General features: G+C 40.0%; 1 protein-coding gene and 1 long non-coding RNA gene across 10 annotated transcripts in view; one reads left to right on the top strand and one right to left on the bottom strand.

Moving 5' to 3' along the window:
* Positions 1–22989, top strand: part of LOC122562703 (transmembrane protein 132C-like) — a 1065724-nt gene that overhangs the window by 746040 nt on the left and 296695 nt on the right. The window lies entirely within an intron of this gene.
* The window catches only part of LOC122562704, a 10277-nt gene continuing 6875 nt past the window's right edge, over positions 19588–22989 (bottom strand). The window contains exon 3 of the long non-coding RNA XR_006315391.1: positions 19588–19937. This is a non-coding gene — a long non-coding RNA (uncharacterized LOC122562704). The remainder of the gene's footprint in view (positions 19938–22989) is intronic.

Genomic DNA, 22989 nt, shown 5'->3' with positions numbered 1-22989 from the left:
AATTTTGGTAGATAATAAGGAGCACATAGAGTCATTGAGATGTACAGCACGGAAACAGACCCTTCAGTCCAACTCTTCCATGCTGACCAGATATCCTAAATTAATCTAGTTTCATTTGCCAGCACTTAGCCCATATCCCTCCAAACCCTTCCTATTCATATACCCTTCCAGATGCCTTTTAACTGTTGTATTGTACTAGCCTCCACCACTTTCTGGCAGCTCACTGCATACATGTGCCATCTACTGTTTGAATAAGTTGCCCCTCCGGTCCCTTTTAAATCTTTCCCCTCTCACCCTAAACCCATGCCCTCTAGTTCTAGACTTCCTGACCCCAGGGAAAAGACCTTGTACATTTACTCTCATGTCCCTCATGATTTTATAAATCTCTGTAAGGTCACCCCTCAGCCTCCAACCTTCCAGGAAAACAGCCCCAGTCTATTTAGCCTCTACCTATAGTTCAAACCCTCCAACCCTGGCAACATCCTTGTAAATAAAAGGTTCGAGATTTCTCTTGGTGCCATCGGGTATTGTGTCACCTGTTTAGCACTGGCAACCAACTGGCACCTGAGTTGAAAATAACCCCATTTGGTTTTGCCTCTATTTTGTCACCAGAATACCTAGAGGCTCGGAACAATTCATTCATAAGACATTAGCAACATGTTCTTCTTGCAATTCTAGATAGTTTTCATTATACCACATTTTACTGACAGTCACCAAACTGCACTTGAGGCTGTTGACCTGAGAGGGCAAGGAGAAAACAGGTAAGTGGTTACCATGAACAAACGGTGTTAACTTCACTTCCATTTCACTGCAAAGTAGTGCTGAGGAAAGTTCATTCTCCCCAATCCTTTTTGTCCTCCTCTACCAGTCAGCATTTTCACTTAAAAATGTTGACCACACCATTCCATTTGTTTGCCTTTTCCCCGAGTTTTGCAAATTAATTCTCTTCCGATAATCATGCAATATTCATCTGGAAGCCATGATTGAATCTATTTCAACCCACACTCAATACACATATCAATCACAGTGTAAAGAGGTTTTCCCTCGTGTTGCCATTGCTTTTTTTTGGCCAGTTACCATAGATTGGTGTCCTCTGGTTCTGGATCCTTCTGTCAATAGGAACAACTTTTCCCTCTTGACTGCATGGCAGCAACTTATATCAAACATCCTGTGTCATCACCTTCCAGATCCATGGCCAAAATCAGACTGAAGGGCCAACACAGCCAGTACATGAGAACACCCCACTCTCTGCAGGTTCTACTCCAAGGCACACACCATCCTGACTTAGAACTATATTGACATTCCTTCACAGTCTCTGGGTCAGAACTCCCACTTTGCATTGTGAATGTGCCTACACCAAACTGGTTGCAGTGGTTCAAGGAGGCAGCTCACCACATCTTCTTAAGGGCAATTAGAGAAAGATAAATAATGCAGGTCTTTCCAACAATGCTCACATCCCAAGAAAGAAGAAATGCAGATCCCTCGTGGTTTTGAATACCTCTATCAAATCTCCTTTTAATATTCACTTCTCCAATGAGAACGGTCCCAATTTCTCTAATCTAGCCTTGTAACTGTTGACTATCATCCCTGGAACCATTGTTGTGAATTTTTTTCTACATTCTTTCTAATGTTGTCACATCCTTACCAATGAGTTGGACACAATACTCCAGTTGAGGCCCATCTAGTGTTTTTTAAAGGCTCACCATTTCCTCTTTGTTTATATATGATATGCCCATATTTATAAAACATAAGTTCCTGCACTGTACTTGAGGAAAAGGTGAAATTTGGAACACACCCTTGTTGTGTCCAATGACTACATGTCACTTTGCAGGTGTTAACATGAAAGGTGCTACCTACTCTTTGGAAGAGATTCCACTTTAGCCTCAGAGTATTAGTTGCTGAAACTCTCATTCCTGCCTTTGTTACCAGTAGACTTGACATTGTCAATGCACTCTTTACACGGCTCCCACATTCTACCATCTGTATTTTTGAATTTATTTAAAATGTTGCTACCTGTGTCCTAGCTTGCAAATCCTACTCACTCCTATAGTCTCTGCTCTGTATTCACTCTCTGTTAAGTACTGCCTTAATTTTGAAATGTCTAATCCTTGTTCTCAGTTCCTTAGCCTCACCTCTCCCTATGTTTGCAACCTCCTCCAGCTCCTACAACTCTGATTGTAATTGCTCCATCAGGAGCAGTCATGTCTTCAACTGTCAAGGCCCACAGCTTTGGAAAATCCCTCCCTAAACCTCTCCTCCTGTTTACTTGCCTTTCAACATTTATGTTGCTGCATTGACCAAGCTTTCATTATAAGATGGATAGGAAAGCAATGGAAGAAATACATCTAGATTCATTAGGACTTTACCAAGTTGGAAGATTTATGACACTGTAGTGAAACATGAAAAGATTATAACATTTTATCTCAAGATCAGAACATTAATGGGGGAATCTAGAGTCATACAGTCATACAACATGGAAACAGATCCTTCGTTCCAACCACTCCATGCTGACAATAATTCCAAACAACTGTCTGTGGTTGGCCCTTATTCCTCTAAACTGAAAATGTGTTGCTGGAAAAGCGCAGCAGGTCAGGACTTTCAGCTCTGATCTCCAGCATCTGCAGCCCTCATTTTCTCCTTATTCCTCTAACTATTTTCTATTCATGTACTCATCCAATGGTTTTTAAATGTTGTAACTGTAACATAGAACATAGAACATAGAAAAATACAGCGCAGTACAGGCCCTTTGGCCCTCGATGTTGCGCCGATCCAAGCCCACCTAACCTACACTAGCCCACTATCCTCCATATGCCTATCTAATGCCCGTTTAAATGCCCATAAAGAGGGAAAGTCTACCACTGCTACTGGCAGGGCATTTCATGAACTCACGACTCGCTGAGTAAAGAATCTACCCTTAACATCTGTCCTATACCTACCACCCCTTAATTTAAAGCTATGCCCCCTCGTAATAGCTGACTCCATACATGGAAAACCTCCTCTGGAAGTTCATTCCACACAGGAACCACTGTCTGTGTAAAAGAAAATGCTCCCATGACTTTTTAAAAATCTTTCTGCTCTCACCTTAAAAGTATGCCCTCTAGTCTTGAAATCCCCCACCTGAGGGCAAAGACACCTGCCATTCACCTTATCTATACCCCTCATGATTTTATAAACCTCTATAAGGTCATCCCTCAACCTCCTACACTCTAGTAAAAAAGTCCCAGCCCATTCAGTCTCTCATTATAATTCAAACCCTCTATTCTAAAGGAGATATTGAAATTTCTGAAAGGGTTAGATCATATTAAAGAATGATAGACTCCACTGTTTCATGAGAAGTTAAAAATGTTACATTATCACAAAAATAATGAAAATATTGGTTGGACAATAAAACTTTTACATAGACTCTGAAGACAATGTGGACTTATCCATTCAAAACTGTAGTTGAAAGATAGTCAATTAATTTTAACAGTAATTATAGGAAGTTAAAAGTAATAATAATGGGGATATAACAATCATGAGAGTGGTTTGGTCTTGGTGTATGTGATGGTAGATACTGATCAATACTGGATGGACATAAGTGTGTTTGTGTTCAATAACATTCTCTGATTTCAAAATAGATCTATAACATGCACCAGTTTCAGTAATAGGTCATATACAAAAAGAAACAATAAATTCATTCCTACTCTAAGGAAGAATAATTTACATTTAATGTAGTTCACAAATGTTTAATCTCCACTGGAATAATTTGAGTTTCAGGTTATATTTATGCATCCTGTGTTGAATAATGACATAGTGCAAGCTAATTACATTTCTAAATAAATGCTTAGTATGTAATTAAAATCATGTAACAATGAAAAGATTGCTTAATTAAAGAGAATTTTATTGTGTCTACTGTAACATATTACAATTAGTAAGAAATCATGCTAACTGAATCAATCATCATAGAAGAACAATAAATCAAATTAGATGTCAATAAAAGAATCATTTAAGAATTTGAAAGACATGAAATTTATTTTCTTAAAAAGAAAATGATAGTTCATTTTGGTTGTCACTTTGGCAAATAATCCTGGAAATTAAAACTGCTATCAATTAAATCATTGCAGATTGATTTGTAATTGATTATCTTGTAAAATTCATAGAACAACTATTTTTCTCTTTCTCGTTTATTATTTGATAATGTTCAAACTGTTCACCACTGGCAAACACTTGGGTAATTATGCTCTATGAATACTTGTTAAAAATGCTGTTGCTGCGAGGCCAAATGCCTAACTTCCCGGAATAACAAGCATATCTGTGATCAGAATAAAAAAAAACGAATCATTCTTCAACTCTGAGCATACTCTGATTGAAACAGATGTCCACCAACCTCATGACTGGATTACAAAAACAGTTGAAATGCGTTTCCCAGAGCAAGTTAGAAGCAGAGTACATATAATTTGCTTGGATGGCTGTATCTCACCTTTAGGATCATGGGATTTAAGAGGATATGTTGGCTGTTTGACCCTTTGACTTGATGTTGTGGTCTCAACTTCACTTTCCTGTCTATTTCTCTTTATTTTTGACTCCCTTGTCTATCAAAAATTTATCTAACTCGGCATTATCTCAGCCTTCACTGTTCTTTGGGGAAGAGGTTTGCACAGACTTATGACCTTCAGAGGTAATAATTCTCCTCATTTCCCTCTTAAAAGTGAGATGTCTTATTCTTAAACGATGTCTCCTAGTTACAGTCTCTCTCACCAGTGGAAACATGGGTGAATATAGTTATGATGACATAATAAAAATTACTTTAAAAAAAAATGAAACGTTCTAGCCACATCTCTATCTTAAAGTATTGCATCATTAAACATTATTTAAAATCTCATGACAAAAATGGACACCCCAGTCCCTATACAGTCACCTATGGAAAGAGTTTTCCCATGTTTTCCTTATCAAAGTCTCTCATAATCTTATACATCATCAGCAACCCTCCCTCAAACTCGATTACTCCAAGGAGCGTAATCTATGGTGGCTAAAACTAGATGTCAGGAATTTAGTTGAGGCATAACTGTAGATGTATAAGGACTAGGTATAACTTCCTTGCGCAATGCTTCTACTGATGAAGTCTAACATCCCATATGCTTTACTCTCACAGATGTCCTGCCAACATCAATGAGTGATGGACATACACTCCAGGCCTCTCTATTCTTGTATATTCTATAGGATTGCATCATTAAACCTAATTTATCTGACCCTGCACCTTTTGGCAAAGTATGTCATTTCACACATCTCTGTATGTTCATCCTGCTTAACCTATTTGTGATCTGTTCCAGGTGATTCATATCATCAGCACTGCCAATCCTCCAGATTATCAGCAAACTTTGAAATTTCATGTTCCAAGATCCAAGTAATTTACATGTGCTAAATAAAAAGACAATGGTCCTAGTACTGACCATTGAATTAAAGCAATTGTCTAACATTTTTCAGTTGGAAAAATAACTACTTAGTATGACTCACTGATTGCACACTGGTCTTCCTATTCTGTAAGCCTCAATTTTGTTAATCAGCATTTTTTGCAATAATTGGTCCAATTTTTTCTAAAAAGAAACCACCATTCCCTTCATCAAAAGTTTTTATTCGATCAAAAGATGCAGTCATTTTCATCGAGCATGATGTAGCTTTGTGCAGATCCGTGCACAAACCACAGGAAAACCGGGTAAATTTATTTTCCCAATTATGTATTCCGAAACCTGTGGTCATTTGTCTGACTGTAAGAAAACAGCCTCATGACAAAGCCTTCATTAATTTCACGTGGAATTGTACCAAGTTTTGCAGCAAGGGAATAGGGTCCACTAACTCTTCATGTTCTACACAATAAAAAACTATTGCAAAGACTGGACATCCAGCAGTAATGAAACAGAAATGCGAGAAATACTCAGTAGATCAGACAGCACTCTGCTTCTCTCCACAAACAGTGCTTGACCTGTTGAGTACTTCCAAAACTTCTTGCTTTAATTATTTGTTATTTATGCTCCACACGAACTGTATTTGTCACATCTCGGAAGCATATCTGAAGACGTTCTGAAGATGGCCGTGGCAGACATTAACTGTTCCTTCTCCACAGATATGGCCAAACCTGCTGAGTTTCTCCAGCATTCTCTGCATTCTCTATATAGAGTCATAGACCTAATATTTCCATAAATATGCCTGTTAAATTCCATTATATCAAGAATATAGTCATTGAATATTCTTCCTCAATTCAAGATTGAGGCCTATTTTAAAGAGACATTTGAGGTTAAAGTCTTGTTTAATTTGCTCCTTTTTTCTCTTTGAGCATGACAGGCCACACAGAAGTTAAGCATATTATTGTGCCTTGGGACTTGGTTCATGACTTTGTGACTAGTATCATTAGAAATATCTATAGATAGTTCAAGGCTCTGTCTTGTTTTGTCATTCAGTTAGATCATAGCAAGTCACACACCTCAACTTTACTCAATATCTCTTAATAAACTGAGCTAACAAAAAAAACTCTTGATTTCAGTTTTGCAATCTATGATCATCTGAGCATCCATAACCTTTGATTATTTCTCTATTGCCATATTTCCTCCCTTGCACTCCAAACAGATTGAGTTAGTCAAATGGGTGTATTAGTGGCTCAGGAACTTTGTTATTTTTAAAGTCTCAATTTGAAATGAAATTGCGCAATTGTTACATGCAATCTTTAGTCTTGTTCTGTCCAATTCTTGCAGAATCTGACTATATTTAAATATTTAAAAATAATGGAATTCAAGTGTTCAAATTTGAATAATATTCCTTGCTAGTGTGACATCGTACTCAATATGAAAATTACACATCAATCAACAATTTCCATATCATTGGGGAAATATTTGTAAGAATTGCTTAGATCAATAAGAAAGCATGAAAGGTTTCTGGTTATTAGAAGTCAGCAGGAGCCACGTTTTATTCACATTGCGTGACAGTAACACCTCATCAGTGAAATCCACTTGTTTCAGTCGTCTGTCAAATATTGATTATATGTTCGTTAAGCACTTAAAGCTCGCCACACAGTCATGGTAACACTGCCACTACACATTAAACTTGCTCTAGGTCTGTAAAAGAAACAGAATTTCCCCATGACATACCCACAAGAATATAATTAAGATGCCACTTCCAATTTGCAACTATTGTCATTAGATTCAGGATAGTTTTGATAAATTAAATTATGCTGAAGAAGGAAAACAATGGGCTTTGACAGACTAGGCTTTCACTAATCTCAAAAAAAAAAGTAGGGTACCATACAAGAAATGTAAGGTCCACACAGACATCAATCCTGAAATGTTTCTTGAATATGATAATGCTGTTAGATCTAGATTTTGTTTGTATTGGGAGGATGGGAATGACATATCTGGTAATCAAATTAGAAGTGAAATGGTAGTTATCAAAGGATTGCAATGATGGAATCACAGGGCTATGCGACTTAAAAGTACCTGCATTTCAGATTGAATGGAACTGTCAGCAGTGTGACCAACTGATGCCATTACACACAATCCAACACGGTGTGTATTTTAATTGTCCCTTTTACAGATTAAACATCTCACTTTTCCTTTTCCATAGGGCAGCAGGTAATAATATTTCTTTTTCATCTTAAAGAATGGAAATATGTTTTTCTTAGCTAATTTCAGCATTTTAAATGTCCCTCAAGGACTTGCTTGGCTTAACCAAAAATAGTTACAATTAGGAGAGAAATGGTCATCAAGTTGTACAGCTTCACAAACCCCATACCCACATGGCATTTCGTATTTCGGTGAGACAAAAGAGAAGTCTAGCCCCTCTAAGGAAAAGCTAGCTTAGTCTCAGAGATGCAGGAATATGCAATTGCATTTTGCTCTGGGTTTGATTGATTACTCCTGTCCTTGCAACACAGAAGTAGTCTCAGCTTTACATTTGTTATGTGGGTAAGAGATTTGATTGACGAGGGTGAGTGCTATGCGTTGAAGAGCAATCTATCAACATGAACATCTCATCTCTTTAGGTAGTGCCTGGTCCATGAGTATTTGGGGGAAGTTAAGCCTTTTCTGGCTCAGTTAGTGCCTGATCCATTAGTTCTTCTGGCAAGTTAAGCTTTCTTGCCTTTTAGAAGGACAGCATCATCCATGGAAATTGGAATATATTTTTAAAATTTCGAACCCTGATAAATACTGTCAAAGCTAAAACAGTTAAATATCAAATTCTGCATTGAGAGAAAAATTATCCAATCATGGACAGTATAGAAGTTTAGTTTTAAAATTTCTTGTGGCATTGCATATCAAGGATTTGAGGAATGCCCCATGATCTCTCACTTGTGTGACTTACCTTTCAGTTTCTCTATTGGAGGTGATACTGAGCAGAGATCTGACATGTCTCTAAAAGAAGATTTTTTAATGTATATGTCAGAAGCAGATTTGTCACAGATGGTCTTCTATTACTGGTATTGACTGTGTCCTGAGCGGAAGTGACGGAAATACTACACAGGTCAGATCCTGGCTTGATCCACCAAAGGTTTTAATTTTACAATTTTGTATTAGTCATTGAACCTGTTCACATGAGGCTGGAAATGTACTTTTAACAAAAGAATGTAAGCTTCTCACAGCAAAGGAAACAAAAGTAATCCGAAGGAGTCAGTTTGGAAAGATCTTATCAATGGCAAAAAGAAAATCATCAACCTTTGTGTCCAACAACATCCTTTAGAGACACAGAAAATGCAGCAAGTCTGGCAACATTTGTGGAGATCAAGGCAGAGCTAAAGCTTCAGTTTGTTGACCTTTCCGAATATTAGGGTTCCCTCCTTGGCTAAACTGATTGCATATTAAAGTCAAGTTTTGAAAAAAATTATGTAGATACATCATTTAAAACACAAATAGCATGATGCGTGAACATAATAATCGAGGTGATTAGAAATTTGAAAAAGCCAAATCCTACAGCCACTGCACGTCTGAACAGATCATGTTGGAAATACTCAACATGTCAGACAGCATCATTAAATGGAGGAGTAGGATTAATTGGGGTAATGCTAAGCTCTAAAAACATGCAGGTTGGTTTTGGATGTGATATTAAAATGCTTTAAAAACTCAAATTCAATCCCAACTTATCCATTCTTGTGTTTAACAGCAGAGAGAATGAGGTGATAAACCAATCCACTATGAGGGGTTTTGCTATTTAAATATTTGAACAAGGAGGACATTGTCACAGTTAACCTGTTTCACAGACTTTAAACTGGCTGACCATGGGCCTCAGGCAACTCAAGGGAAGCAAGGATGGCTTCCAGGTAAAGACTATCGTCTTTATAGAACTGCTTTTAGATATGCCCCCACCTGCTGTCCCTACTCGCACCCTTAAACTGAAAGCTTTACCTTGTGCTCTGGAAATTAATCCCACACACACAGTCACTAACAGCTACTGTCTCTGTACTGCCTGCCTGGTAGCCAAGCCTCTCAAAACTAAGCTGCCATCCAACTGGGGATCCTGTTGAAAAAGACACACTGTCAAGGTAATGCTCAGCAGCTTGTTGGCCCATTAGGGATTCCTCCACACTGCTCAAAACACGCTCCTGTCAATGTCAAGGCTATTGTTTCAGATCCTTCCTTAGTACTGGAAGTAGAATTTTAGTTTCTTTTAGCGGGGAAGATTTTCAAGGCATGATGCATTATCTGAAGTTGTGACATCTTCTCTTGTACAGTGTGTTGTTGTATGTCTTGCAGCAGATGTGCAGTGTCCCTTTAAAGACATGCTCATGATACCGTTATTGTATCACTGCATTCAACATAGTGACAAGAAGATTTCAGCCTCCATCCGACTGGGTCCTCTTGCAGCATAACACTTGGAAGAAAGTGTGCTACAGTTCAAATTGTTTAGTTTGAGCCCAAATCTGCAAGTGCTCATGATTGTAGTGGACATATGTAAACACTAGGAACTGTAATAAAGTTTCATTTAATCCTTTGTGACAATATTATCTGCATTTCATATCTACGCCACGAGAATTAACCTAAGTATCACAGCACAATAGTTGAAGATCATCAACTTTCATGTTATATACATCGGAACATACTTTGTAGAGAAGTTTTTTTAACAGAGTAATCAAGACTTTAGGCTGATAAATTGTAGCAAATTCATATATTGATGAAATCTCAGGCTGGAGATTTATTTTACGAATAGTTTATTGATTTGTAAACGGGCTGCGGGGGGGAGAGGGTGGGGGGAACAATTGCTCTGGACTGTCTATGCAGCAAAAGCCAAAATTTATTCTTGCATGTCCTTCTATTGTTGCTGTAATTAATGTCCTGCTCTTCACTCTTCCTTCATAGCCCTGAACAAAGAGGTTTTGAAAAACTCTTTTGAAGTGCAACAGAATTCAAATTGTGTTTTCAGACATGGAGGATGTCTTTGAGGGAATTCTGTTTTATAGTTAACTAGCTGAAAGCCCGACTAGCATGTAAATAGATTTTGAACAGCAGCAGTTTTGTGCAGAACTGGGCAACATTTACTTGAGACTAACTGGGATGTGATTTAATAGACCCTGTTACATTAGGGCAGTGCAAGCAAGACTGAATATTTGGATATCCTACCATTGGCGATACTCAAATATAAAGGACCTGATAGTAAAATTAGGGGATTATAAATCTGTCATTGGACCAACAGTTGTTGTCACGCAAGCTGAGTGTGATCTTGGCTGGCTCAGATTGTGAATCTAAGCAGTATCGACAGATGTTGGTCCTGAACAACCAATCTGACTGAAGCGACCACTGGAATTAAAGAAGACATTAACGCGTGTAAGGACTAGGCTGATCCATAAGAACACATGAATGATTTTGTAATCATGCTATGCCATTTCGCAGTGATAGTGTACAGTCAGGTTTTCAGCCTATCCACAGCATGCTTCAATATAAACACTGTAGACTCCAACTGGATTTCCATGGTTATCAAGACTGCAGCTGACAACATGGAAAATAAGCCCTTTCTTTCCTTCATAACATTGCAATCTGGCCCCCTAGTAGAACTTCCTAAAGTAAGAAGAGAAGGAGAAGGGTCTTTTGTAAAATTAATTTATGAGATGTGGGCATCATTGGCTGGACGAGCATTTATTGCCCTTTCATAGTCGCCCTGTTAAAGGTGGCGGCAATCTATCATCTTGAACCACTGTAATCCATGATCTATAGGCAGACACATAATTCTGCTAGGAGGGACATTCAGATTTTGACCTAGTAATGTTGATGGAATAGCAATATATTTCCAAGTCAGGATGGTGAATGGCTTGGAGGTTAACTTGGAGGCGGCATTCCCATGCATCTTCTGCTCTTGTTCATCTAGATGGAAGTGATCATGGGTTTGGAAGGTGCTGTCTAATGATCTTTGGTGAATTTCTACAGTGCAACTACTGAGCATGGGTAGTGGAAGGAGTGGATGGTTTTGGATGATGTGGTGCCAATCAAAAGGACCACTTTGTCCTGGATAGTGTCAAGCTTCTTCAATGTTGTTAGAGCTGCATCCATTCAGGCAGTGGACAATATTACATCACCTTGCAGATGGTGGTCAGGTTTTGAGGAATCAGGAAATGATTTGCTAAGTGCAGTAGTCCTAATATACGTCTTACTCCTGTAGACTCTACTTATGTGAATTATCCAGTTGCATTTCTGGTCAATGGTAACCCCTACGATATTGATAGTGGGGCATTCAATGGTGGCAATGCCATTGAATGATGGTTAGATTCTCTCTTTTTGGAGATGATCATTGTCTGGCATATGTATATTGTGAATGTTACTTGCCACATTTTGGCTCAAGTCTGGATATTCCCAAGTTTTTTTCTGCATTTGGGCATGGACTACTTCAATACCTAAAAAGTCATGAATAATGTTGAATGTTGTGCAATCATCAGCAAATATCCCCCGTCTGACTTTATAATAGAGATAAGATCATTGATGAAGCAGCTGAAGATGGTTGGGCTTTGATACTCCGACGAACGCCTTGTGAGATGTCCTGGAACAGAGATGACTGAACTCCGACAACCACAACCAATTTCCTTTGTGCCTGGTACGACGCCAACCAGTTGAAAGATTTCCCTTCATTTCTTTTGAACGTGATTTTGCTAGGGTTCCATGATGTCATGCAGAGGCAACTGTGGCCTTGATATCAAGGGCTGTCACACTCACTTCAGCTCTGGAGTTCAGTTCTTTTGTCCATGCCTGAACCAAGGCTGTAATAAGGTCAGGAGCTGAGTGGCCCTGGTGAAACCAAAATTGAATATCATTGAGCAGGTTATTGATAAGCAAGTGCTGTTGATTACCCTTTCCATCACGTTACTGATGATGGAGAGCAAATTGATGGTGCTATAATCGATATGGTTGGATCTGCCCTATGTTTTTATACACAAGACATACCTGGGCACTTTACTACATTTATTTTATTCACTCCTAGGATGTGGGCATCATTAGCTGGCCAATATTTATTGCCCATCGCATGTTGCCCTTGAGAAAGTGGTGGTGAGCTGCCTTCCTGAACCACTGCAATCTGCATGCTGTTGCTTGACCCACAATGCTCTTTGGAAGGGATTTCCAGGATTTTGACGCAGTGACCATGAAGGAACGGTGATGATGGGTGGCTTGGAAGGGAACGTGTGTCAGGTAGTACTCCCATCCATCTACTAACCCTGTTCTTTTAGATGGAAGTGATTGTGGTTTGGAAAATGCTGTATATGGATCTTTGGTGAATTTCTGCAGTGCATCGTGTAGATAATACACTCCGGTGGTATGGAACATTGGTGTTGGAGGGAGTGGATGTGGCATCAATCAAGTGGGATGCTTTGTTCTGGATCATGTAAAGCTTCTTGACTGCTGCAATAATATTATCACTTTAAAGGCTATATTTTATTCTGGCCATTTTTACAATGATGCAATGAGAAAGATGTACTGAGCAATCTGCTCCAACCCAGTAAAGTAAGCAGCTTGGGATTTTTAAAAAAAGTTGGAACAATAGAATCAGCAGGAATGGGTGGAGACCAGGGTTTATTTAACTTTCAGTTGTTGGGGTTTTGAAGCTACCATACATCTCTCTTAGCTACAGCTAAAAGCTTGATTTCTCCCTCTCTATGCCAGAATTTTCACTTGATGTTCTTTCCTCCTGGAATGGAGAAACATTGCACATGAGACAGTCTATTTAACTGAATTTGGCTTTGCCAAGGGTGTGTTTATGGGAACTTGCTATATTGGAACAGTTGCCATTTAGTTATTTAATAAATAGCATTCTATTAAGTTTTCCATCGAGTTCAGTAATTCTAATTTTTCGTGAATGGTGCTGAACATTGTGCAATCATCGGCAAACATCCCCACTTCTAGCCTTGTGATGGAGGGAAGATTATTGATGAAGCAGCTGAAGATGTTTGGGCCTAGGACACTACCTTGAGAAACTCCCGCAGAGATGTCCTGGAGCTGAAGTAACTGAACTCCAACAACCATGACCATCTTCTTTTGTGCCAGGTATGGTTCCAACCAGCAGAGAGTTTGCCCCGTGATACCCATTGATTCCAGTTTTGTGAGGGCTCCTTGATACCCCACTTGGTCGAATGTGATATCAAGGGCTGTCACTCTCACCTCACCTCTGGAATCCAGCACTTTTGTCCATGTTTGAACCAAAGCTGCAATGAGGTCAGGAGCTGAGTGGCCCTGGTGGAACCCAAACTGGGCATCACTGAACAGGTTATTGCTGAGCGGGTGCTGCTTGATAGCACCGTTGATGACACGTTCTGTCATTTTACTGACAACCGAGAGTAAATTGATGGGGAAGTAATTGGCCGGGTTGGATTTGTCTTGCATTTTGTGCATAGGACGTACCTGGACAATTTTCCATCTTCGTCGGGTGGATCCCAGTATTGTAACTGTATTGGAGCAACCTGGCTAGGGGAGCAGCAAGTTCTGGAGCACAAGTCTTCAATACTGTTGCCAGAATGTTGTCAGGATCCATAGCCTTTGCAGTATCCGGTACTTACAATTGTTTCTTGCTATCACATGGAGTGAATCAAATTGGCTGATCACTGGTGTCTGATACTGGGGGTCACTGGAGGAGGTCAAGATGGATCATCCACACGGCACAACTGGCTGAAGATTGCTGCGAATGCTTCAGCTTTATCTTTTGCAACTGATATGGTTGGCTCTTCCATAATTGAGGATGGTGATATCTGTGAAGCCTCCTTCTCTAATTGTTGAATTGTCCACCACCATTCATGACCGGATGTGATAGGACTGCAGAGCTTAGATCTAATCTACTGGTTATGAGATCATTTAGCTTTGTCTATCACTTGTTGCTGATGCTGTTTGGTCTGCAAGTAGGCCTGTTTGGTACCTTCACCAGTTTGGCACCTTTTTAAAATTCATTCACAGGATGGGACTAGCATTTGTTGCCCTTCCTAAATTGCCCAGCGGGTAGTTATGTTCAACCACATTGTTGTGGGTCTGGAGTCACATGTCAACCAGGCCAGGTAAGGATGGCAGCTACCTTCCCTGAAGGACATTAGTGAATCAGATGAATTTTTCCTTACTATCAACAAGTGTTTCATAGTCATCACTTTTATTGAATTCATATTGGACCATCTGCTGTAACAGGATTCAAACCCCAGTCCCAGAACATTACCTGGGTTTCTGGGTTAATAGTCTGGTGATAATACCACTAGATCATTTTCGCACCAGGTATGCCTGGTGCTGAACCTAGCATGCCCTCCTGCACTTCCCATTGATCCAGGGTTGGTCGAGGTAGAGTTGGGCAAATGCCAGGCCATGAGGTCGCAGGTTGTGTTTGAGTATGATTCTGTGCGGTATGGCCCACAGTGCCTCATTGATGCCCAGCCTTGAATCTGTTTGAAATCCATTCCATTTAGCAATATGGTAGTATCAAAAAAATTGAGGGTATTCTCAATGTGATGATAGAACTGCGTCTCCACAAGGGCTCTGCAGTAATGATTTGTTCTGTTACTATCCTGGAAAGGTGTGCCGGGAGCCTTGGATAGGTTGGTGATAATGGCTTTACCCTTTGGTTCCCTTACCATCTGCTACAAACCGTGTCTAACAGCTATAACCTGTAGAATTTGACCAGCTCTGTCAATGTTAGTGTTCCAAGCCACTCTTAGGGATGGATATTGACCCCCCCAACACCCCGCCCTTAAAAAGACAGTGTTCTCCCTCGCCACCTTAAGTGCTTCCACCAAGTGTTGTTCAATATGGAGAAGTACTGGTTCATCAGCTGAGGAAGGGTGGGATGTGGTTATCAATAGGAGGTTTTCTTTCCCATGTTTAACCTGATGCCATGAGACTTCTTGGGGTCCAGAGCCAATGTTAAGGACTCCTGGGACAACTCCTTCCCAACTGTACACCACTGTGCTTCCACCTCTGCTGTTGGATGTAGTGATGGTAGTGTCTGGGACATTGTCTGTGCGGTATGATGCCGTGAGTTTGACAATGTCAGGCTTGAGTGGTCTATCAGACAGCTCTCCAATTTTGACACTAGCGCTCAGATGTTGAAAAGCAGGACTTGAATGTTTCTCTCTTCCCCTTGCTGCTCCCATCCCGGAAATGTAAAAAATCCCTCCAGTGGGAATATTCCAATGAATCCTGACCCACTTAGGCAGAAGTGTTTCCTGCAGGTACATAACTGTGCAGACACAAACAGTGACATCTGGATAGACATTATTTGATTAGATTAGAAATTCTCCCTTTTCACTGTAATAGGACACTCCTTGAAGCTGAACCAATTAGTAGTAATGTTCATGTAGCTTGAGCTAGTGATCCATAATATTTGTGCTGAAGTGTTAAATGCAACCAGCATACAGTGTGTACTTGACAGGTGGAAATGTATGTGTGTAAACCAGGGATACAGCAAGACTGCAAGAGACCCAGCACCATAGAAAAACAGCAGTCTGTACTCAGCTGATTAGCGCTTGGTGGATGTACTCAGGCTGTGATTTACTCAGAGTCTAGATTAGAGTGGTGCTGGAAAAGCACAGCAGGTCAGGTAGCATCCGAGGAGTAGGAAAATCGACCTGATGAAGGGCTTTTGCCTGAAACGTCGATTTTCCTACTCCTCAGAGGCTGCCTGACCTGCTGTGCTTTTCCAGCACCACTCTAATCCAGACTCTGATTTCCAGCATCTGCAGTCCTCACATTTGCCCTGTGACTTATTCAGGAATACCCTGAGTACAAAGCTATTTTGAACAGAGGAACAGTGGACATTCTCTGAACAGCTGACCCATTTTATCCAATATGTTATTTACCATTGCAACATCAGGCCAGGTGCTGTGATGGAGTTGCTGTACTGAGAGGTGGTAAACTTGTCAGTGACATGAGCCAGCTAAAACAACAATCAGGTTCAGCCTGGGATTACGCCTAAATGTCTGTGCCGAAACAATATTGTGTTAAACGCTTAGCGAAGTAAAGAGCCAAAAGCAGAGAGGCGACCACTAATCCACACCTCTGCAATAATTCTGGGATTTGCATCATGAAGCATGAGGAAGGCTTACATCCTGAAGGAAGGTCATTTATGCCAAAAATATAGTGAAGCCAAATCCCCTCAATGTTTGAGTGCAACAATGCCAAAAGGAATTTTTATTAACTTCAATTTCAGTCTGTATATTTCTGTTGCCAACTGCTAGATTATTGGTCACAATCTTTATTTGGGATTAATGTAATTGCCAGTTTGGAAATAGTTTGCAAGTGGCAGTTCAGTTATTCCCCAAACACCCCCCTCCCAACACAACACCACCCCTCAACCTCCTCAAATGTGATGGAATGATTTAATCAAGGCTGTTCCTGAGATTATCAGTTTTTAAATGTCAGAGAAAGTAAGGCCAGCTGGGTGATGTTGGCATGATGGTATTTGAGCAGACTGTTATCTCTCTGACATGACTGGATTCCAGCCTGCAGCAAGGCCTGTGTTCCACCGTGAGTGAAGGAGCTGCTGGATAAAAGCAACATTTTAATCCAGGAGTTAGCAATAAATTGCTGAAGTGGTGAGTGTGTCATCTGTAATCAGTCACTGTCCCTGGGGGTTAGGAAGAGGTCACGATATTCTGTTTTTGTGGCTAATTTTGTGGCCTAGGGCAAAGTGGTTTGGCAGAACCTAGCTCCTCATCCCAAAAGAACCCACAGTTCTGTGCCAGTATTGTCCTCGAGCAGCATTAAAACAACAGCTCCACGTAAGATGTTAGCAAATATGTTTTAAGGCAGAGGTGAGTGAGTCCTCAATAGGCTGGGGAATCAAGGAATATCAGGAGTAGATGGGAATGTGGAAATTGAAACATAAACACTTCAACCATGGTGCTGTTGAGTGGCAGAGTACATTCAAGGAGCCATATGGTCTACTTCAGCACCTCTTTCATATATATAGTTGTGTGTTAGTATCCCCAATTTAGAGGCACATCACTAATAATGAACCTTGCAGAACGAAAAGTGGCTTGTGAAGATGAACAATAATACGCACAAGTCACAATGCCATTCAGTGGTATTCTTGATTAAGGGCTTTTGCCAAAAAGGTCAATTTTCCTGCTCCTCGGATGCTGCCTGACCTGCTGTGCTTTTCCAGTACCACTCTCTCGCCTCTAATTTCCAGCATCTGCAGTATTCACATTCACTACAATGCCATTCAGTGGCAATCAGGCACAGAAAGCCTCAAATATACTGACGGACACCGTGTGGTTCTTTTCAAGGACCCACCTTGGCCATGGACAGGACTGTACAAGAGAGACAAACCAACCATACACTTCCTCCTTTACGTTAGTTGGGAAATTCCTTCTCGTATTCATTTCTTTGGCTTACATATCTTTGGGTTTTATGAGATCCCCTTTTGGCTGTCAATGCTGTTGCAGAATGAAATGATGTTTTTTCATTAAAGATCTGTCTGTGGATTTGAAAGAATAAGGATTGATTAGCTTTCATCTTCCATAAGGTGGTAATTTCCACTCTCTTTTCAGCACTGATGGCTAATTTTAGGTACACTTGAGGCAACCAACCTGGCAGCTATGCTGTTCTCTTCCCATATGATGAAGCCTAACCAATGATTGTTGAAACATCAACTTCAGAGGCCGGGTAATTTCTTATGAAAGGAGTGAGTTTTCATGATCAGGGATTCTGTGTTAATAATTGGCCAGCTGGAGTTGGGTAATAATTCACTGGATGACTCTAGTAGGGTGAACAGTCAAATTAAAACACAACATCTCCCAAGTTATTCTGCCAGCTTTTTGCCAAAGAGCATCCCAGTTGATATCCCATGAACCCTAATGGCCAAATCTTCCTGGAAAAATAACATTAATTCATGCTGTTATTACTGCAGAGATTGGCCAGTGTATTCAGGGGAAGGAGAGAAATGTCATGAACTGAGAATCTCCCAACTTTGTTGGTTGACATATGCTGATATGTACTGATATGTACAAATGGCGACTTCACCTCCTAATTATTCTTAAGAACTTGCTTGATTTACACATTAATTTCCTCTTAGAGCTGCTGCAAAAAGTTAATATTAAGAATTAATGATGTGGTCACCATTTTATTGGTGAGATAATTGTTTATGCAATGCCATTATGTCTCACATGCCTAGAAAGGGAATTATTTAAACTATTCAGACTCAACCTGCAGTAAATACATCTTAAAGATTTTATGTACTTCATGTTTAACACATTTTTTTCTCTTAATTTTAACTTGCCAGTTGTTTTTTGTTTCTATCTTTCCTGGTGAACATTTTCTTTTCCTCGCTTTATTTATCTTGCTGTATCTGACTCGAAGTCACAGTCCTTCTCTTCTGGTTCCCTGTTTCTGCCTTAATTCATAAATCATGTTCATTAAGGTACACTGTTGGACTCTCCATTCACTAAGGTCCCAGAACTCCCATTGGCCTTGCCACATCATTATCAGCTCAAACCTCTAGAAAGTAACGGAAATGACTCCACAGAGGATGGTATCCCGTCACCAAATCACCCTTTATTTATCCTTGGCATTGATCTAACTGCCTCATAGCCAGCTCTCAGAGTGAGCAGGATATCTCATACTCCTGTTTATATCTGTCAGCCAGGGCTCCCTGATCAGGCCAGATTAACAGCCTCAATCAGGGAACTCCTATTCTGCGAGGTCCACCTGGCTGACTCAATACAATCATTGCAGTTACTATACAAATTCTATTCAAACTAAGCTGTATTGAGACAGGTCCAACTAAGGGTTAGCACAGTTCTAACTTCCCCAACAAGATTTGGCTCAAATAAAACTGCATTATTACCTAACATTAGATTTTATAAATCAGTACAAATGTAAACTGAACATAGGAGCACACTTTTTATGTTCATCTGAAAGGTGAACCAGGGGCTATTGTATTGCTAACTGAAACACTTATTGGAAAGATTTTACATGAGGCTAAGGACTATGCTTCCAATTTTCCAATTAAACACAGTGAAATTCCCATTGATTTTCTATAAAAGTGCTGTGTTGTATGCACTTGAAAAGGGAATCAATGGGACTTGAGCTAAGGCTTTCTTTGAACCCATTTATCTTCACAGTCTGTGCAACATTTTATTTTGAGTTTCACTGAGAAGTTTTCATGAATATGCGGCAAGTTTGCAAATCTAACTCAAAACACTTGTCACTTAAATGTTAAAGAACAATAAATGTTAAGGCTTCAGAAATTCACCTTGTGCTGGTGGTAGAGAACAGAAGCTTCAGGATCTAAGGTAGGTGCAGGGTTTTTTTATTCCTTGCTCTATTATTTGACTACTCAAAACGACTGCCAGCCAGATCCATGGTGAGCAATATATCTGAAGTCATGTTCAAGGCTGCTGGTAATGCTCTTAGCTTGTCACATTGTCAAACTAATTGATGCTTCCATTTTTCCAGTGCTTGGCCATATCTCTTGACAATAGACATATTTTCTCTGTTTCCACCTGTCCTTCCTCATTTTATATTAACCTGAAAATTAAAAAAAAATGATTGTAGTTGAATTATACATTCTACATCTTTATTTCCCCAAAAAGCACCAGTAAGCTAATATATTTTTACTAAATGTTGTTTTACATTGATACTATCTTGGTAACATTGTGAATTAACTATCAACTGGAAAGTTGAACATGATCCTTAAAGGCACAGCATTAGGCTGTTAGCAGGAGGGAATGTTGTGATTGTTGTATGGGCTGAAAATGCCCACAGGCTATTATTCTTAGTATAACAATGACACCTTGGAGAGTTCAAACATAGACATATTATTAATTTAGTATAAGGAAATGGGAGAGCTGAGCAGTACAGCACAATTGAGTGAGCTGCCTCAGAAACTGAAAGGGTGTTGACCTCAACTGCGTGGTCTGTCATCACTGGACAATCTTTAAAATTATATGAATTTGTTAAAATGCAATTGGTGTATTTTTTCAGTTAAGTAATGAAGAGCATTACGCTAATACAGTATGCCCCTTTAATATCAAAACAACTGTCAGATTACTACAGTTTACAGAGTGGTGGATATTGGCAGTGAGTTGTTCAGATTGCAATTTGGTGAACATCTTGTCTTAATGACAGTACTTTAATTTTGATATCAGGGTTATTTTAGTTCCATGTGGCAATGCTAAGTGTGCATGTCTAGTACAGAGTCATAAGACTAAGACATTATCCCCATTAATAATGGCATCTCAGGGAGAAGGACAGGATTGGCTACTCAGCATTTTGGGAAGTGACAGGGAGGCTCTTCTGATCATTATCGGGCAGGTCATTTGTCAATAAACTCTTGGCCAATAGCTGGTCAAATGTCTGGAGAAACTCAGGTCTGGCAGCATCTGGCAGCTTTTTAGTGAAATAAAGATGTAGAATGTATAATTCAACTACAATCATTTTTTTTAATTTTCAGGTTAATATAAAATGAGGAAGGACAGGTGGAAACAGAGAAAATATGTAAGCCCTTATGCCCGAAACGTTGATTCTCCTGCTCCTAGGATGCTGCCTGACCTGCTGTGTTTTTCCTGCACTACATTTTTCAACTCTGGTCTCCAGCATGGAAACAGAGAAAATATGTAAGCCCTTATGCCCGAAACGTCGATTCTCCTGCTCCTAGGATGCTGCCTGGCCTGCTGTGTTTTTCCTGCACTACATTTTTCAACTCTGGTCTCCAGCATCTGCAGTCGTCACTTTCTCCCTGCTCCCCTTGACACACAACACATGCTAAAAGGGCCTTCAGCACTTGTTTTGGACAATCTGCACCTCCAGTCTGGCCTCAGACGCATGGGAAACAAACAGTAATAATTAGGAATGAATGTACTGGTCATAGTGGACCTGCATTTTGAAGTATATTAGATAAATTGGACTAGTGTGTATCATTTGCAGTTTTTATTCATTTTTCCTTCTAGGTGACCTGCAGTGAGAGCCCACATTGCATACCTTGCCCAATTAGCACCAATGATGTTATTAGGCCATACTGTGTTAGTTAGGCCCCATTGGCCTTTTGCAGAAGCCTGGTTGATGGCCTGATTTGAGTTATGAGTTTGTGGTGGCAGGAGAAAGACATTCATTTCCAAACCATTAACTCACCCCTCCCCATCCTCTCTCGCCATCAGTTGGGATGAAAATGTCACCAGTTGTGTGCGCAGTGGAAATCTCAATCTGCCCTATGGATTTTCCAAAGCGTTGGCGAGTAAATGCAACTGGTTTAATTTCAGGTTCTCCTGGGATTTCTTGCCATTACTGAATCTCCAAACCAGCTTGTTAGGAATAGATTAGAGTACCATCTACTGTCAAAGAATGACAGTCAAGTATTGCATTGATTCGTATAAATATATTGCTGTGTTCTTCCTTTTAGTTACATCCTTAATGATATGAAACATTTGAACATAAATGAATCCTTTATTAAAAGCTGTGCAAAGAACACTGTGACTAGAAATACCAAATGTTTAGGAATTCTCTGCATAATGTCCTCATTTAGAGCCTACTTCTTCCAGAAGCTTAAAGGAACTTTTAAACAAATTTCACAAATTAGCCACCCACTTTAATCTGCAAGCTTGCAAATATCTTTACAATGCTTAGACTGAGTATGATAATGCATGTAATTGACTGAAAATAGGAGCATTGTGCCTTTTGAACAACATACCGTCACGAAAGGATTCAAATACAGGATAATACTAATTAGGAGCAGGAGTAGATCACTCAACCCCTCGAGCCTTCTGTGCCAATGAATAAGATCATGGCTGATCTCATTACTCCACATTCCCAACTACTCAGGGTAACCTTTCACCCTTGCTATTCAAAAATCCATCTACCTCTACCTTAAAAATATTCAAAGACTCTGCTTCCACGCCTTTTGAGGAATAGCATTCCAAAGTCTTGCAAGGCTGTAAGATGCGATTTCTCTTCAGTGCTGTCTTTTTTTATTCATTTGTGGGACTTGGGCATCGCTGGCTGGCCAGCATTGATAGCCCACCTCTATTTGCCCTTGAGAAGGTGGTGGTGAACTGCCTTCTTGAATTGCCACAGTCCACTTGTTGTGGGTTGACCCCCAATGCCGGTGCAGAGGGAATTCCAGGATTTTGACCCAATGACTATGAAGGAACAGCGGTGTATTTCCAAGTCAGGGTAGTGAGTGGCTTAACATAGAACATTACAGCGCAGTACAGGCCCTTCAGCCCTCGATGTTGCACCAACCTGTCATACCAAGCTGAAGCCCATCTAACCTACATTATTCCATATGCTTGTCCAATGACGACTTAAATGTACTTAAAGTTGGCGAATCTACTACCATTGCAGGCAAAGCATTCCATACCCTTACTACTCTCTGAGTAAAGAAGCTTCCTCTGACATCTGTTCTATATCTATCACCCCTCAATTTAAAGCTATGCCCCCTCGTGCTCACCGTCACCATACTTGGAAAAAGGCTTTTCCTGTCCACCCTATCTAACCCTCTGATTATCTTATATGTCTCTATTAAGTCACCTCTCAACCTTCTTCTCTACAACAAAAACAGCCTCAAGTCCCTCAGCCTTTCCTC

This window comes from Chiloscyllium plagiosum, chromosome 25 (assembly GCF_004010195.1).
Source record: "Chiloscyllium plagiosum isolate BGI_BamShark_2017 chromosome 25, ASM401019v2, whole genome shotgun sequence".
NCBI lineage: Eukaryota > Metazoa > Chordata > Chondrichthyes > Orectolobiformes > Hemiscylliidae > Chiloscyllium > Chiloscyllium plagiosum.
This window is presented reverse-complemented; position numbering and strand designations above follow the sequence as displayed.